Genomic DNA, 17,168 nt, shown 5'->3' on the forward strand with positions numbered 1-17,168 from the left:
TAATGCTAGTCAAATTGACTTCCTTTTGGTAAGGAATGTGTGGAGGAAAGAGTACACCGATTGCAAGGTCATACCCGGGGAAAGTGCCGCAACACAACATAGACTAGTGGTTCTTGATTTTCGGGGTAAGAGAGACTTGAGAAAGAGAAAGATAATTGGTGAGGCACGGATCAAGTGGTGGAAGCTACAAGGGGGAAACCAACAAGCGTTTTTGGATAAGGTTGGAAGTAGCGATATTTGGTCGGATTGCGAGGAGAAAGATATTGATGCAGCGTGGGATAAATTGGAGCATGTTGTAAAGGATTTGGCGAGGGAGGTGTTAGGGGAATCTAAAGGGAATAGACCATCAAGTAAGGACACATCTTGGTGGAACAATGTGGTGAGACAAGCGATAAAGACTAAACGTGAATGCTATAAGGTTCTGGGGAAATGCATGAGTGATGAGAACTTTGAGAAGTACAAGGAGGCTAGACGAGCCGCTAAAAAGGCCGTACGGGATGCGAGGGCAAAAGTTAACCAAGAAGTGTATGCCAGGTTGGACACGAGAGAAGGAGAGAAAGATATCTATAAACTGGCTCGCATAAGAGACCGAAAGACGAGAGATATTGGGAGAGTTAGGTGTGTGAAAGATATGGACGACAAGGTTCTGTTCAGATAACGAGATAAAGGCTAGATGGAGTTCTTACTTTGATAATTTATTCAATGGACATCAGGAACAAGGTTTTGGGGATGTAGAGGTAACACCAAGCATGGTTAATCGGGAATTTGTGCGTAGAATACAAAAGAGTGAGGTTAGAAAGGCGTTAAGGAAGATGGGGTCAAAGAAAGCAGAGGGACCGGATGGTATACCCATAGAAGTTTGGAGGTGCTTCGGGGAGAAAGGGATTGAATGGGTAACCATGCTCTTCAACAAGATTTGGAGGAACAACAAGATGCCATCGGCTTGGAGGAAAAGCACTCTTGTCCCTTTGTACAAGAACAAAGGTGATGTCCAAGAGTGTTCCAATTATCGGGGAATTAAACTTATGAGTCATACAATGAAGTTATGGGAGCGGGTAATCGAGCAAAGGCTTAGGAGATATGTAGACATCTCGGAAAACCAATTTGGATTTATGCCCGGGAGATCGACTATGGATGCGATTTTTATCATGAGACAGTTGATGGAATACCATCGGGACAAGAAGAAGGATTTGCATATGGTTTTTATTGACTTGGAAAAGGCATATGATAGGGTACCAAGAGAAGTACTTTGGTGGGCTTTGGCGAGAAAGGGTGTGTCGCGAAAATATATTGACCTCATAAAGGACATGTATGAGGGGGCTAGTGCAAGTGTTCGCACTAATGTTGGGAGAACGGAAGAATTTCCTATTACTATCGGGGTGCATCAAGGTTCCGCACTTAGTCCTTTTCTCTTTGCTATAGTTATGGATGAGTTGACAAGGGATATTCAGGACGACATCCCTTGGTGTATGATGTTTGCTGATGATATTGTGTTGATTGATGAGACAAAAGAGGGGGTGGAGAGAAAGTTGGAATTGTGGAGGCGGACTTTAGAGACTCGTGGGTTCGATCCCGAGCGGGAGTAAGACCGAGTATTTGAGGTGTCGATTCACTAAGATGGCGGGGTTGAGATCGACAGAGGCGGGGAGTATTATTTTCGATGGGAATGTTGTTGAGGGTTCAGATTTCTTGGATATCTAGGATCTATTATTCAAAAAGATGGGGAGTTAGACGGAGATGTGGCTCAGAGAATTAAAGCGGGATGGTTGAAATGGAAGAGTGCTTCAGGGTTTCTATGCGATAAAGATATGCCCCAAAGATTAAAGGGAAAATTTTATCGCACGGCAATTAGGCCTGCCCTACTTTACGGCTCCGAGTGTTGGGCCGTGAAACATTGTCACATTCAAAAGATGAGTGTGGCGGAGATGCGCATGTTGAGGTGGATGTGCGGACATACAAGGAAAGATCGGTTAAGGAATGAGGTTATTAGGGAAAAGGTAAAAGTGGCGCCAATAGAGGACAAGATGATGGAAAACCGACTAAGATGGTTTGGCCATGTGAGAAGGAGACCTATGGACGCACCAGATTAGGAGGCCGGAGACTTGGAGAAACAGAAAAGGTCCCTAGAGGCAGAGGAAGACCGAGACAGACATGGTTGAGAGTGATAGAGCACGATATGAGAGTTCTGGGGCTTGAGGAGAGTATGGTGACAGAGAGGGCACAATGGAGGGAAAGGATACATGTGGATTTTTAGTATTTGATGTTTTTTGACAGATTTAGTGTTTTTTTATTCGCATTTTGAGGCGTGCGTTCACCCATGGACGGTTCGAAAGGATGATTCATGTCAGCCGACCCCAAATCATTTTGGGATTAAGGCTCTGATGTTGTTGTTGTTGTTGTTCTATGATAAGAACGATAAGCCTAATGCTTTCTTGTATGAATAACTAAACGGTCGAAATTTGAATAAAGATGGAGTCAAGCAAATCTTCAAATAGTACTCTGTATGATTCTTTGGACATATGTATCAATAACACACTCTTTGAATATGGATTTAGATAGACATGTACTACTCACAAAGACCGCCTACTCTTGTAGATACTATCAAATCTCTCATCCTTATGAAGAAATTCACTATTTCTGTTAGAGGCCGCCTACTCTTGTAGATACTGTCAAATCTCTCATCCTTATGAAGAAATTCACTGTTTCACTTAGAGGGAGGGAGGGATCGTATCTTGTATAATTAAGGTGGAGCAGTGTACTGACCTAACTCTTTGCCTCATTTTTTCACACTTTTCTCTTAATCTGAAATGTGAAAACAAAGGGATCATCCTTGTCTAATTTCCAAGTGGTTTTGAATTCAATGTTACCAACATCATTTCCTCCTTAAGATGGAAAAAAAAAGAAGAGATCATCCTCCTCTTAGTATGAATATGAAGCTTTTTATTGGCCTAACGATAATTTTGCTACTATTTCAAGTGGTTTTGTTGACGAGGACACGATAGTTGTATACTAATGTGGTAAAAACTATGGTACTACTTACTTCGAGAATCATTGTAGCTTAATTTTTGAAATATGTAAATAAGGGCCTTTGATGCATATTTATACATTATGATTTAATTTATTGAGTTTGAGTACAGTGTATACATTAAGGCCCTGTTTGGCAAACAGCAGAAGCAGATTAATGATAGCAGATAGCGTTAGCAGAATACGGTTGACAGATTTTAGTAGCAGGTTTGACCATCATATGAAATCAATACAATTAAGAAATCGTGTTTGGTAACTAGCAGATTATATGACAAATCTACCATTTCCATGTATAAACTCAATATGCTATTACAATATGCTGCTATTAGCAGCATATTCAAAAACAGTAGATTCCGGCCAATATGCTATCTGAATATGCTATTAACCAAACACGTAAAATTAGTAGATTGATTGGTCAAACTACTATTTAAGCCGAAATCTACTAATTTCACCTAATATACTGTTTACCAAACAGGGCCTAAGGCCTCCTTTTATTTGAAGGAGCACTTTTAAAATATGGGTTTTCTAAAATGTGCCCTAAGGGCACATGTTAATAAACCTTAAAAGAAAAGTTTAACAACAAATATGGCATTGAAATCTGAAAAACTGGATTATTATTTCAATTTTCCATGATATTTATTGTTAAACTTTTCATTTAAGAATTATTAACATGTGCCCTTAGGGCACGTTTTAGAAAAACCCTTAAAATATTTACGATAATTTTGTGGTAAGGATAACAGCCACAAGTTTGATTGTTCGAACTTCGGAGAATAAAGAAGATGGGTTTCCTTGGTTTTTAAGCTATAGGACGCATTGATTATCGGGTTTATTTCACTGAACATAGTATAGTACTTTTCATTTACTTCAAAAATCGTACCAGATTTAAATTACAATACAAATTTTTTTCTATACGGTACCTATTATAGGGTTGTATACACGATTAATCAAATTGGGGCACCGCACCAACTAATACATCCAAACGTACTGACTTCTTATACCCTGTCACTTTCACACCCATCTCACTCTATCTCCTACTCACCCAATCACCTACACAGCATACTCTCGCCGGCGACCACCGGAGCTCCGGCTAGACGTCGTCACCGTCATCTCCTAATCAAGACCGACGGCGCAGACCTGGTCGAACACCATTTGAACTCTCTTTATCCCATCCACAAAAATAGTCATCGACCGCCGTCCCGAAGCAGCAGCCGCCGATAAGGGCTCTCCCTCTCTCTCTCTCTCTCTCTCTCTCTCTCTCTCTCTCTCTCTCTCTCTCTCTCTCTCTCTCTTCTTTTCATCATCATTACATTTTAAGATAGTCATTAATGGTGATTGAATCGATTAATTTTAATTTGAAATCTAAATTGAAATTGAGCTATTGACGAAGAAACTATCGGATGTGATGAGGTTCATTTTTAGGGTTCAATCAAATGCAGAGGAGAAGCACGAGGTGGGGCTCGGTGGCTCGATTCCAGGCTGCTGGTGTATAAAGCTCGTCGTATCGCATATGCATTTTTACCCCACAATTCAATTTTTATTTTATATTCAGAATTATAAAATAATAATAATTCGATAATATTACCCAGAATATTAACTAAAAAACTATAGGGGTCATGGTATATTCAAGAAATTAGTGGAGTTGAGCAGAATGTCTTTTGAATTAGGTGAGCCAGTTTTTCAACACTCAGTTGGCATTCAATTCCAATCTGCACAAACAAGAAAATGGACATGTATAGGCAGATTATAGAGAAAAAGGAACGTACATCGGATGTACTACCTCCAACTTTTTTGTTTTTTGAGCATATATGTATTTTTTTTTGAGCTTATTATTTCAAACTTTATTTGTTTTCGAGCATATGTGTATTTTTTTTTGAGCATATTGAAGTTTATAAGTTAAATTTTAATATTTTTTCCGTTAAAACTAAAAGTTAACTAAACTTATATATAATGTTTTTGAGTTTTATTGTAATTTTTTAGAGTTTAATGTTTAAGTGAATAAACTCAGAAACTTCATAGTGAAACTCAGAAACTTTAAAACAAAACTCAAAAACTTGACAACCTCGTGGTCCTCCTCATGCTCACACTGCTACTCATCAAACGAACCAGCCCTCACACTCTTGGACCGTCGATAGTGGTGCCTCGCACCACATCACGGATGATCTAAATACTCTATCCCTCCACCAAGCCTATGACGGGCCTGACGACTTAGTTATAGGCGATGGTTCCGCTCTCTCGATCACTCATACTGGTTCTTTCACAACCCCTTTCTCTAATTCCTCTCTTAAATTTACTAATGTCCTAGTTGTTCCGTCAATTTCTCGTAAACTGTTATCCGTCTCACAATTTTGTACTGATAATAATGCCTATGCTATTTTCTCACCCTCTTCTTTTTGTATTAAGGCAAATTCGACGGGAGCGGTCCTTATTCAAGTTCCCTTTATTGATGGGTCATATGTTTGGTCGCCAACTCCGCCTCAAGCACACATAGCCGTAGCTCCTGGTCAAGCTTCGTGGCACCATCGACTTGGCCATCCTTCTAATAAAGTCCTTCAAGTTTTAAATTCTAAATTTAATTTTTGTCTTTCTTATTCAAATCCATGTATTGCCTGCCAATTGAATAAAAGTCATAAATTAGCTTTTGGTCATTCAACGCTCACTTCTACTGCTCCTCTCGATTTAATATTTTCGGATTTATGGACTTCCCCCGTCACTTCTCACGAGTCATTTAAGTACTATGTAATCTTTGTTGATCATTTCACCCACTATATATGGATTTATCCGCTTAAACGCAAATCCGACACTGCTTCTACCTTTCAAAAATTCCGAGCAATTCTATTCCGACAACGGAGGTGAGTTTATCAAATTTACATCCGACCTTAATCTTATTGGAATCAAACACTTAACATCACCTCCTCATACTCCTGAGCATAACGGTTTTGCTGAACGTCGTCATCGTCACATTGTTGAAACTGGTTTATCGCTTCTCACTCACGCACAACTACCATCCTCACTTTCGCTTTATGCATTCTCCACCGCTGCCTACCTTATTAATCTCTTACCTACACCGTCTCTCAATAATGATTCTCCATACCATAAGCTCTTCCATCAAGAACCGAACTTCTCAAAGCTTCATAATTTTGGATGTCTCTACTTCCCTTGGTTGCGCCCATACACTACTCATAAACTCCAACCACGGTCAGCTCAATGCGTTTTCGTTGGCTACTCTCCGACCCAAAGTGTCTATCTCTGTCTCGACCCCATTACCTCTCGCATTTATACCTCTCGGCATGTCCGTTTCTTTGATGATCAGTTTCCATACTCTTCTCTTCTCAAGCTGTCACCTTCTCAATCTCCCATTAACTCGTCTGACTGGTGTCGTCTCACTGTTCCCGTTCTTCCCTCTCCTTCCCTGCAATCCACCACTACTCCAGAGTCCCCTTCCTCTTCCTCATCTGAACCAACTCCTCCCGACACCACCCCTCCTCCTTCTACCTCGTCCCCTCCTCCCCCGCCACCACCACCACCTCCATCCACTCGACCCGTTACCCGTCTCTCCAACAACATAAGAAAGCCAAACCCGAAATACACCAAACCCACCAGTACCTCGACGCCCACCACCACTGCTCTCCTCTCTACTGTATCCAGTACCTATGTTACTCCATCCACAGTGAAACAAGCCCTTGTTGATCCCTTGTGGCATGCCGCTATGCAGGCCGAATATGATGCTTTATCACGTAACCAAACCTGGTCCTTAGTCCCGCCAACATATGCTCCAAATATCATCGGCTGTAAATGGGTTTATCGCCTCAAATATAACCCCGATGGCAGTCTTAAGCAACACAAAGCTCGCCTCGTTGCTAAAAGTTTTCACCAACGACCCAGTCTTGATTATTCCGAAACATTTAGCCCGGTTATTAAACCCACTACCATTCGCCTTATTCTCTCCCTCGCTGTCACAAATGGTTGGTCGCTTCGACAGATAGATATTAATAACGCATTTTTACAAGGCACTTTGACCGAGGACGTTTACATGGTCCAACCACCTGGTTTCGTCAATTTTGAATTTCCGAGTTATATTTGCAAATTACAAAAAGCTATTTATGGCCTTAAACAAGCCCCTTGGGCTTGGTACACCGAACTCAAAAATTATTTTATTTCATTTGGTTTTCGAAATTCAATTTCTGATCCGTCATTATTTATTCTTAATCATTCTAATGTTTGTTTATATGCCTTAGTTTATGTCGATGACATAATTATTACAGGACCGGACACTACAGCCGTTAATGCCTTTATTGCAGCTATCTCGTCGCGTTTTTCTCTCAAGGACCTTGGCTGCCTCTCTTATTTTCTGGGTATGGAAGTTACTCCGACATCTACTGGCTTACATCTCAATCAATCCAAGTATATTTCCGATATTCTTTCTCGCTTTAATATGCTGGATTGCAACCCGTCCACCACGCCAATGCTTCATTTTACACACCTCAAACGGGAAGATAATCAACCAATTGAGAACGAGTCAGATTATCGGGCAATCGTGGGCAGTTTGCAATATCTTTCGTTAACACGGCCTGATATCGCCTTTTCAGTAAATAAGCTTGCTCAGTTTGTCACACATTCGACATCCACTCACTGGTGCTCTCTTAAACGGTTACTTCGTTACTTAAAAGGTTCTATCAATCAGGGTATTCATCTACAAAGTCGTGCACCCTTCAACCTACACGCGTTTTGTGACGCGGACTTGGCTGGGGACCCGGGTGATTATGTTTCGACTACTGGTTATGTTGTCTTTATTGGCCAAAATCCTATATCATGGTCCTCTAAGAAGCAAAGAGCACTATCACTGTAACACCCCGGCCCAAACCGGGTCGGGAGCGGTTACTTATGATAGCTCACCAGGCTGTGTACATGGCCCACAGATCAACACGGGTCCTTTATAGCGCATTTTTTCCTCACTCATGCGCATCCCGGGAACCTTCCCAGGAGGTCACCTATCCTAAGACTACTCTCAGCCAAGCACGCTTAACTGTGGAGTTCTTTTGCATGGATGACCATAAAAGAAAGTGCACTTTGTTGATATGAGTAGTACTTCCAATCCTTTTAAGCACTAGTCATTTAAGCCTATCACTGGACCTCTTCAATTACCGTGGGGTGTTACAATCACGGTCTTCCATCGAAGCCGAATTTAGAGCCATTGCTGACACTACTTCCGAATTACTATGGCTAAAATCGCTTCTCACTGATCTCGGTCTCTCTTTGCCATCTACTCCTACCATTTTCTGTGATAACCTTGGTGCCAAGAACTACTCTGCTAATCCTATTTTTCATTCACTAATGAAGCATCTCGCGCTTGCTTTTCATTTCGTTCGGGAACAGGTTCAATCTGGCACCATTCGAGTTCAACACATCAACGGCGACGATCAACTCGCAGATACTCTCACCAAGCCGTTGCTAAAGTCACGATTTATTCTACTTGCATCCAAGATTGGTCTTACTCTTCGACCGTCCATCTTGCGGGAGCGTATTATGGATACAAATAATAAACCCGATAATACAAAGACGGAGTCAACAGCACAACTAACAATAACAAGCAAATAAGACATGTTCCTATTTCTTCTCCTCTGTTTAGTCGAGAGTTTTAGTCAATTGTGTACTCCTTGTTAATAGCTCTTGTTAGCTTAAAAGTAGGTTTTTGTTATCTATAACCTAGCTATTAGTTAGATTAATTTTAGTATATATATGTACCTCCTGTATTACGTTTTATTCATCAATTCAATTATTAATCTCATCTCATTCTTCACAAGATAATGCAAACGATCAGATAGAGCAAGAGTAAGCGCCGAGTATAAACACATTTTTATGAATATGGGAGTAGTGGAATTATGTTGGTATAATACACAATTCGTTTATGAATAATCTTAATCACGAGTACAAACACATTTTTATTACAAATTCGCTTTACAAACTAAATATCAAAACTAACCGTGTGAAGCACGAAATTCTCCCTAAATATATATACTTCCTCCGTTTTTATATGATGTACCCATTTGTTGAATATGTAAGTGGAGTATTTTAATAAAATGGGTACATCATATGAAAATAGAGGAAGTATAAAACTGGATTGAACCATTGTGGATGCACACGTGTCATATTAATTATACTTTAATAAATTTTATTATAAAATTAAATTAAATAATTATGTTGATTTGATCTAAACTTATTAAAAAAATATTTTAATAAAAATTCTAAAATGTAAATAATTACGCCCATTGCGAAAAAATGCTTTCAATTGAGTATAATTTTCAATATATTTATTGAAATATTTTGATATGTAAAGATGATTAAATTGAACGGTAATGTTTTACATTTACGTAAAAAAAAACATTTTGAGAAAGTTATAAAACTCCGACCATTAAATCAATGAAGAAAAATATATTTTTGAATAGTCATTGTATTTATAAAAAACAAACTGTAAAAAAACTACTAAGAGGTAAGTTTTTAGAGTGTGGGAATGAAAAAATTATATTGCGACAAATTAAATATATATGAGATTTTGGGAGGTTCAAATAGTGTGACAAACGAGTATGTATATATACAGTGATTACGAGTGTATTTGAATAATCAAATCAAAAGTAATGGTTATTTAGTAATATAGTATTATAAACGACATTAAAAAGTAGAAAACACATTAAATTTTTCTTTAATATCTTCAATTAAATACGTATACGTCAAGTATAAAACATTGATTATGACTAATTAGATATTACTTTAAGTATTTTTTTATGTTATCTTTTGAATTCTTTAAAGTTAATTAAACCTTAAAAAAATAATATTTGAGAAAGTTCAACCTAATTTTCTTACAGTTAAACTCTTAAATACCATTATATAGAGTTGTTTAAAAAACCAAAAGGTGCAAATTTCTTAAAGATTTATTTTTGACACATAGCACATGCAAAACACAACCAAAATAATTGAATAAATTAAGTTTGGACCTTATATGGGTTTGATACATAAATATCACACATTATACATAAAAAAAATAATTGAAAATTGCTTAAAATTATATTCACACAATTTTGAACAAATATTAACTGAATTGGAACAAAACGTATCGTGAAATGATATAATTTGAGAGGCTAATGTTGATTGTTGCATTATTCGCACAAATTTTATCTTAAGTAATATAATATTTTATTAGTCACAAATTTATTTATAAAATGGTGACCATGCATATTTAATTATCACTTATTAGTTTTAATTAAAACTAGTTGAAAAGCCCGTGCGATGCACGGGGCTGTCATTAGGGTTATCTTTATAAATATATTCTATAGCTGATAAAAGAAGTTCAATTATGTTTAAATCATTGATTAACAAAAGTTCGTGGTTGGTGTAGTTGATCAATGAACTATCGGTGCTTTTAGCATAGTAGTTTTGTCATTTAGTAGTTTTCATTTCAGTTGTAAAACATCAAATAACATAGTAAGAGTATGTAATTAGTTTTTCCATTTTTGTTATAGAAATCATTGGTTTTAATTAAATACTCCGTACAAAACATTTTCTCCATAAATATAGTACAACTCACCAAATGAACCGCCCTTAATAACTGAGACAGACCTTTATGAGTTCTGCAAATTATTTTAACCCATAACAACTACGTAAAACTAAATGGTGTTACGTAAAGCAACGAGTATCATTAATATCTATATTTAGTGTGTTTAGAGAAATGTTAGATCTCCTATAGCAAACGTTTACCTTGACTATCTACAATTAAGAGAGTAGTTTGCTCTTTATATACCTTCTCGTAAAATCAAATCCATACTAAATTCTAATAAAATTAGTAGTCTCTAAATAACAGTACAAAAATATTTGTGATTCTGTTACATAGAATGCATGAGGCTCCCATTAGGATCATCTTAACAATATGCATGTTAAACGTTCTAAGAATTTGTTGGACAACAGATTGCAAACGTTGGTTTACATTGTCATGGTTTGATAGTAAAAGTCAATTAAGTTGATAAAAAATAAAGTCCAACTATCTTGAAAATCGAAACATAGAAAACTTTTGGGTTGATTATTGATGGATTATCAGTCCCTTTAACTTAAAAGCTACTCCTTTTGGTATTAACTATGGGGGTGTTTGGTCAAGCTTTCTAAGTGCTTTTCTAATTGTAAAAGTAGAAGCAAGACCAAACACTATAATTTAGGGAGATAAAAAAACTACTTTTTTTTTGGGAAAATGTAAGTTCTCATTAAAATAATCAATAGTCCCATACAACCATACTTCGAGTCTTACTTGAACCAGACTCAATTACAACTTATATGCTCTACCCATGCTAATACAGACGCATTTTTAGTACGAATGCTACATTGTGATAAACGATTTTGAACATCACACTTCACCCTTCCTGCAATAACCTGAGGTCTAAACACATATCCCTCTATCCTGCTACAATTCCTGCTATACCAGATATGGTACATCAGGCTAGCTAGAATCATGGCAATAATTTTCTTTTTACAAGCAGAGGCTTGTCTCCACTCGATCCACCACCCGATAATCTGCTGCATAGGAAGTCAGTGATGACACCCATGCGAGACCATATCACTACACCGCCGCTAAATGTACATTCAAGAAACAAATGATTCAAACTTTCCTCCCGCAAACCACATAAGAAGCACTTGTTTTCGAAATGATGTGCATCCCGATAAGCTCTGTCTGTGTCGAAGCTTCGATGAGCAATTAACCAAACAACAAAAGCTTGTCTAGGAATCAACCACTTATTCAGCATCCAAGGGTACCATGGCACCAGATTCCCATCCGGTTTAATCCATTGATACCCTGCTTTGATTGTATACTGCTCCAAACCAGATAAAGAAAGAAAAAGAGGTTTCATAATATGCTTGACCTGGCAAATTTTACGCCAAGCCCAGCTGCTGCCACTACCAGGTTCATAGTCCATCCAATTACTGTTTTTGATGTAAATAGAGTGAACCCACCGCACCCATAAATGGTCGACTTTTTGAGCCACCCACCACACATATTTCCCTACAAAATTTAACATTCCAACAAAGTGGAGATGTTTAAAACCTAAGCCCCCCTGTTTGATGGGTTTACAGGCATTCTCCCATGAAACAAGTGCAGGGCTTTCTTTTGATTCACTGCCATGCCACAGGTAAGATCTACAAATTGCAAAAAAAACTACTTTTAAAAAGTCAGAATTTAATAAAAAGCTACTAGAAACAGAAGCACCAAATTGATGCTTCTGCTTCTACTTCTCCCAAAAACTCTTAGGATTATGGAAACTAAAAAAAAAACTAAAAAGCAGTAGTAGGCCAAACACATCAATTTGTTAAGAAACTACTTTTACAAAAGTTAGGCCAAACAACCACAACTTTTTCAAAAAGTAGTTTATGAAAAAACTCATTTTAGAAAGTAAAAGCTATTTCACATAAACACGGTTATGTTATGTAATTACCTATTTTTATTGTTGTACGCGCCACCGATTTTAGTTAATTTAAAACGTTATTCCCAAAAATGTGGTTTAATTTCATAAAATGAACACGTGATAACTGAGGCCGATTTTTTAAGATTCACAAATTAGATTAACTTATAACATTTACGAATATTCCATTTTGTAAGCATACGACCATGTAAATGTTGAATGGTAGTACGCAAAATAACATGTATCTCAATTATATATGTAGCCTGTTTGGAGGATTTTTGTTAGATCTCTAAACAATAAAAAAATATTTTTGACTATTAACCATTAAGACTGGTTGTTCCCTATGAACTTCATGTAAAATATATATAATACGAAATTTAATTTTTTAGATGTGAGATATATTTTTAAGTGACTAACGGTCAAATTGCAAACTTTGACCTCTAAAAAACAAATCAGGGGTTTTGTGTGGATTCGAGGGAGTAGGATATTATGATACTACTCTTAAAATAGATTAGTTTTAGATTAATTCTATTAAAATTATAATATAACTCATTTTTGTTTATTTGAAATGTTATCTATTCACAAAATCAAGTCTCGTTATCTTATATTGTTATTCTACTTTTTAGTTATAATAACAAAATGAACAAATTTTCAAAAATAGTTTTAATTTTAAGAAAATTGCTTCAAATTACTAAATATATACGTACAATCGTTTTTCTTCTTAACCAATATATATGCAATTATGTTTTTTATCTTAAGGTCAAACTCTTAAGTTTGACCTAATTTATTACACTAAGGAGTACTTTATATTCAACTAAATCCTTATGGGATACCCCATAGTTAACCATAAACAAAAAAAATGATTATTTCCACTTTGGTGCCCTAAGGTTCAGCCTAATTTAATTTTACTTTATTGTTCTGAGGTTTGCATAATTACACTTTGGTGCCTTGAGGTCTACTTCCCACTTAAGTGACCTATACATAACATTCTTAATATTTTATACTCCCTCCATCATCTTTTATCTCCCCAGCCACTTCTCTAATATATGTGAGAGAATTTTATTGAAATGAGAAGATAAAAGATAATGGAGGGAGTACTAAAAAAAGATTTTGAACATAACAAATCAGGCATTTTTTGCAATATTACTATTTTGTATGCAGTTTAATATCCAATTATGCACTTCATTTTACTGAAAATATAAGTACTTAAGATAAAAGTTGACAATTAAATATTTTAGGCCACCAAAAATGAAATTTTATTCAAAACTCAAGTTAACAAAGTAGAAGTAGTCGAAACCTTACGACACTAAAGTGGAATAATGCAAACCCCATGACACTAAAGTGGAATTAACCCAAATCTCAGGGAACAAAATGGAAATTTTGCAAAAAAAAAAAAAAAAAAAAAAAAGAAAAAACACCTTTGAAAAGCTATGTAAAAACTATTGCACTTTTTAATATACAATCAATATATGACAAAGTAATAACCAGCCATTCGCAAACCGCGGTAAATAATTAAGTGAATAAAAACACATAGAAGAACTGGAATTTAAAAATTAAAAATTGATCTAACCGCATAATTTTGTATATTTCGCAGTTCAATACATTTTTAATATCTATTATGAATTTGATATGAATTTGAAACCAGTTTGAATAAACAATTCGGTGATATAATAGTAGATTATATATTATTCTCACAATTTGTATATATATTTACACTGATTTATTCATAGTTAGCTGGTTCTTGAAATATTAGTCTGCATAAAATCGAAATTCTTGACTTTGTTCATTTGTATTTAATTTTTTGGCTCATTTGACAAAATCGATATGAGACTTATTTAATATTTTTAAATGGTAGCTCAATTTTTTTAATCTTATGTGAATATTATTGGTAATCTGATCATACAAATTTGATACGTTGTAGAAAGTCAGAGTTAAAACTATTTCATACCATCGTTGAAGTTCTTTATTTCTAATTTTGTCATTGTAGAAATATTTCTCTGTCAAATGCCAAGTAAATATCATTATTGACCTCTTTTTCCTATTATGACATATTACTTTTTCATTAAGTATTTTTTTTAAATAAAGTTTAGCTTCCTCCTAAGGTTTTTGTGTAAGACAATTACAGGTTTGGTTATAATTACAACTCGAATCTTTTGTAAATCTTTTAAAATTCAAAAAAGTTTCTAAATAAAACTATCTTTATTACTACATGAATTTCACCAAATAGTTAAAATCGAATAACTTAGATTTTTGACAATATTTATATTTGTAAGAAATTATGATCTCTTTTTTTTTTCTCACAAAGATTAATTATATGTGTATAAAATATACAATTTTAACACTTTTATACGTTTATTGAATGACTTTTTTTGACTTTATAAATATTTTTAAAATAAATATTCTTTATAATCTATTATTATGTTAGTAAAGAATAATCGATAAATTATTAGATCCACTTCCATTAGTATTTTTTTTCTTATAAAATATTACATTTATTTACTTCTATTAGGATTACTTTCTCATAAATTATTAGATCTACATTGATTAGGATAATTTTATCATAAATTATTAAGAAAAAAAAGCTAAATCTACACTTATTAGGAATTCCAAAAAAGTTGGACTCTCTAATATCGCTCGAAAAGTTTCTACTTTATATATATGTATTGATGATTGTATGTATTCTATTTTAAAAAGTTGAAATTAAAAAAAAAAAATTAAATTTGAGAAAAATTAATATATTTTTATTTATAAGTAAAATTATTAAAGGTCATATATGAATTATATTATTTTTCTTCAATTATAATAATAAAAATTTAAAACAGGCCGCGCGAAGCGCGCGATACAACCTAGTAAGATTACTAAAAGGTACAATATGTGGCATGTCAATTGTACAATGTATAACGGTCTCATTTGAGCTGTGGTATGGCGCCTGATGGGTGTCTTAACCTAATTTGAATATAAACTGTAACACCCCAAGTCTTTGAGAGTAAGGTTGTCCCACATCGGGGAATTGAGGAGGTTGTGATATGTTTATAAGGGATTCCACCCACCACTTAATAACAAGGTCTTGTGCTTTTGGGCTTAAGTTAGAACATCCCATAATTATGTGGGGGGTGTGTTACGACCGTGGTGGGTCGGGTTGTTATATAAACATAGGATATATAATTTCTTTTTGGCATATATTATTCGATTTAATTTGGATTAAGTTTGCATTTTCACGACTGATCCGTGTGCCATAGCAAAAATGGGATCGGCTGTTTAGATAATGACGGGTTTAGAACCTATGTCATGATTATTTCACTAAATGACCGTGCTAGATTGCTAGCTAAATAGATGCTGACCAGGTGAGGTGGTATCCATGGATTAATAACAGACTGCCTGTACCTAAACATGCCTTTTGTTGCTGGCTGACTGCACATGAAAGACTCTTAACTTAAGATAGATTGATGAGAATGCCTATTATCAATCAGAATAGTTGCTACCCGTGTGCAGAAAAGGAGGAGACGCATGGGCATCTGTTGTTTGTGTGTGAGTACAGCAACATATGTTTGAAGTTACTTGCTGTGTGGTGCCAAGTTAAGTTACCAGAACTGGAATGCATTGAATGGTGGCTGAAGTGGAGATAGAGGTCTGCTAGCAAGAAATAAATTGTGGGAGCAATACTAGCAGGGTTGATCTCTATGATATGGCAGGAAAGGATCAAATGCAGGGTTGATGGTCTGCTATGGAGGCCTGAAGTGTTGCTAGAGAGACTTAAGTGTGAGATTAAAATGAGCAAAGCATCTTGCTTGTGACAGACACTATCCGTCACAATAAGGCAAGTGGGAGGGCAAGTGGGGGGAAAATGGAGCATCCCATGGATAGTGCCACTTGCATATTGTGAAAGGGGCACTATCCGTCTTCAGCTTGTGACGGATAGTGCCCGTCTTCAATGAGAATTTGTGTAAAATGAGACTAGGACAATATTTATTGAAATGTAAAATTGTAGGCGTCCATAATTGGTTTGATAGGCTTATGACGGTCTAAGTAGACCAGATTATGCCTTGAATTAGTTTGTATTGGGACATTTGATCATTCTAATGTAAAGCTTACATTACCGAAAAAAAAAAGAAAAAAAAAGATTGCTAGCTAACTGAGCCGACGTATGCTTAGTTTTGAGTTGTTTAAGACGGTAAGATTTACCGCTTCCTTTTTTTTTTACTCGTTTTCACTTATGAGGACTGGGTTGACCGGTCATGTTTCTCTGAAAGATTCCGAGGAAGGATATGATCCAAATATGCATTCTGTTTTCTGTTCTGTTCACTTGTTCCTGCATTACATCAATCTGTGAACATTGCTAAAGTTTGCTTTCACATATTGTAATAGTTTTCGGTAATCTAAGAGCTTGTCTTATGGTAGCATATGAAAGCTTAGCACTAATGAATTACCGAGCTTGACGCGAATTACTAATACAAAAGGTATGTTCATACAAAATGGTTATCCCTGAGAGAATAAGATAGTTTTACACAAGTTTACAGTACAGATATTCATTACCCAAGCTTGGCAAGGACGTCGTTAAGGGCAGAAACTGTCTCAGCGTAGTATTTCTCTACTTCTGAACTGTTCTTGATCTTTGCAGCATGGTTCAACTGTTGCATAAGAAAGCAGACTGGTTTAGTGATTTTGACTTAGAGAATATAGACATTAATAAGACGAATTATTTACTTA

The sequence above is a fragment of the Silene latifolia genome, chromosome Y (genome assembly GCF_048544455.1).
Source record: "Silene latifolia isolate original U9 population chromosome Y, ASM4854445v1, whole genome shotgun sequence".
Classification (NCBI taxonomy): Eukaryota; Viridiplantae; Streptophyta; class Magnoliopsida; order Caryophyllales; family Caryophyllaceae; genus Silene; species Silene latifolia.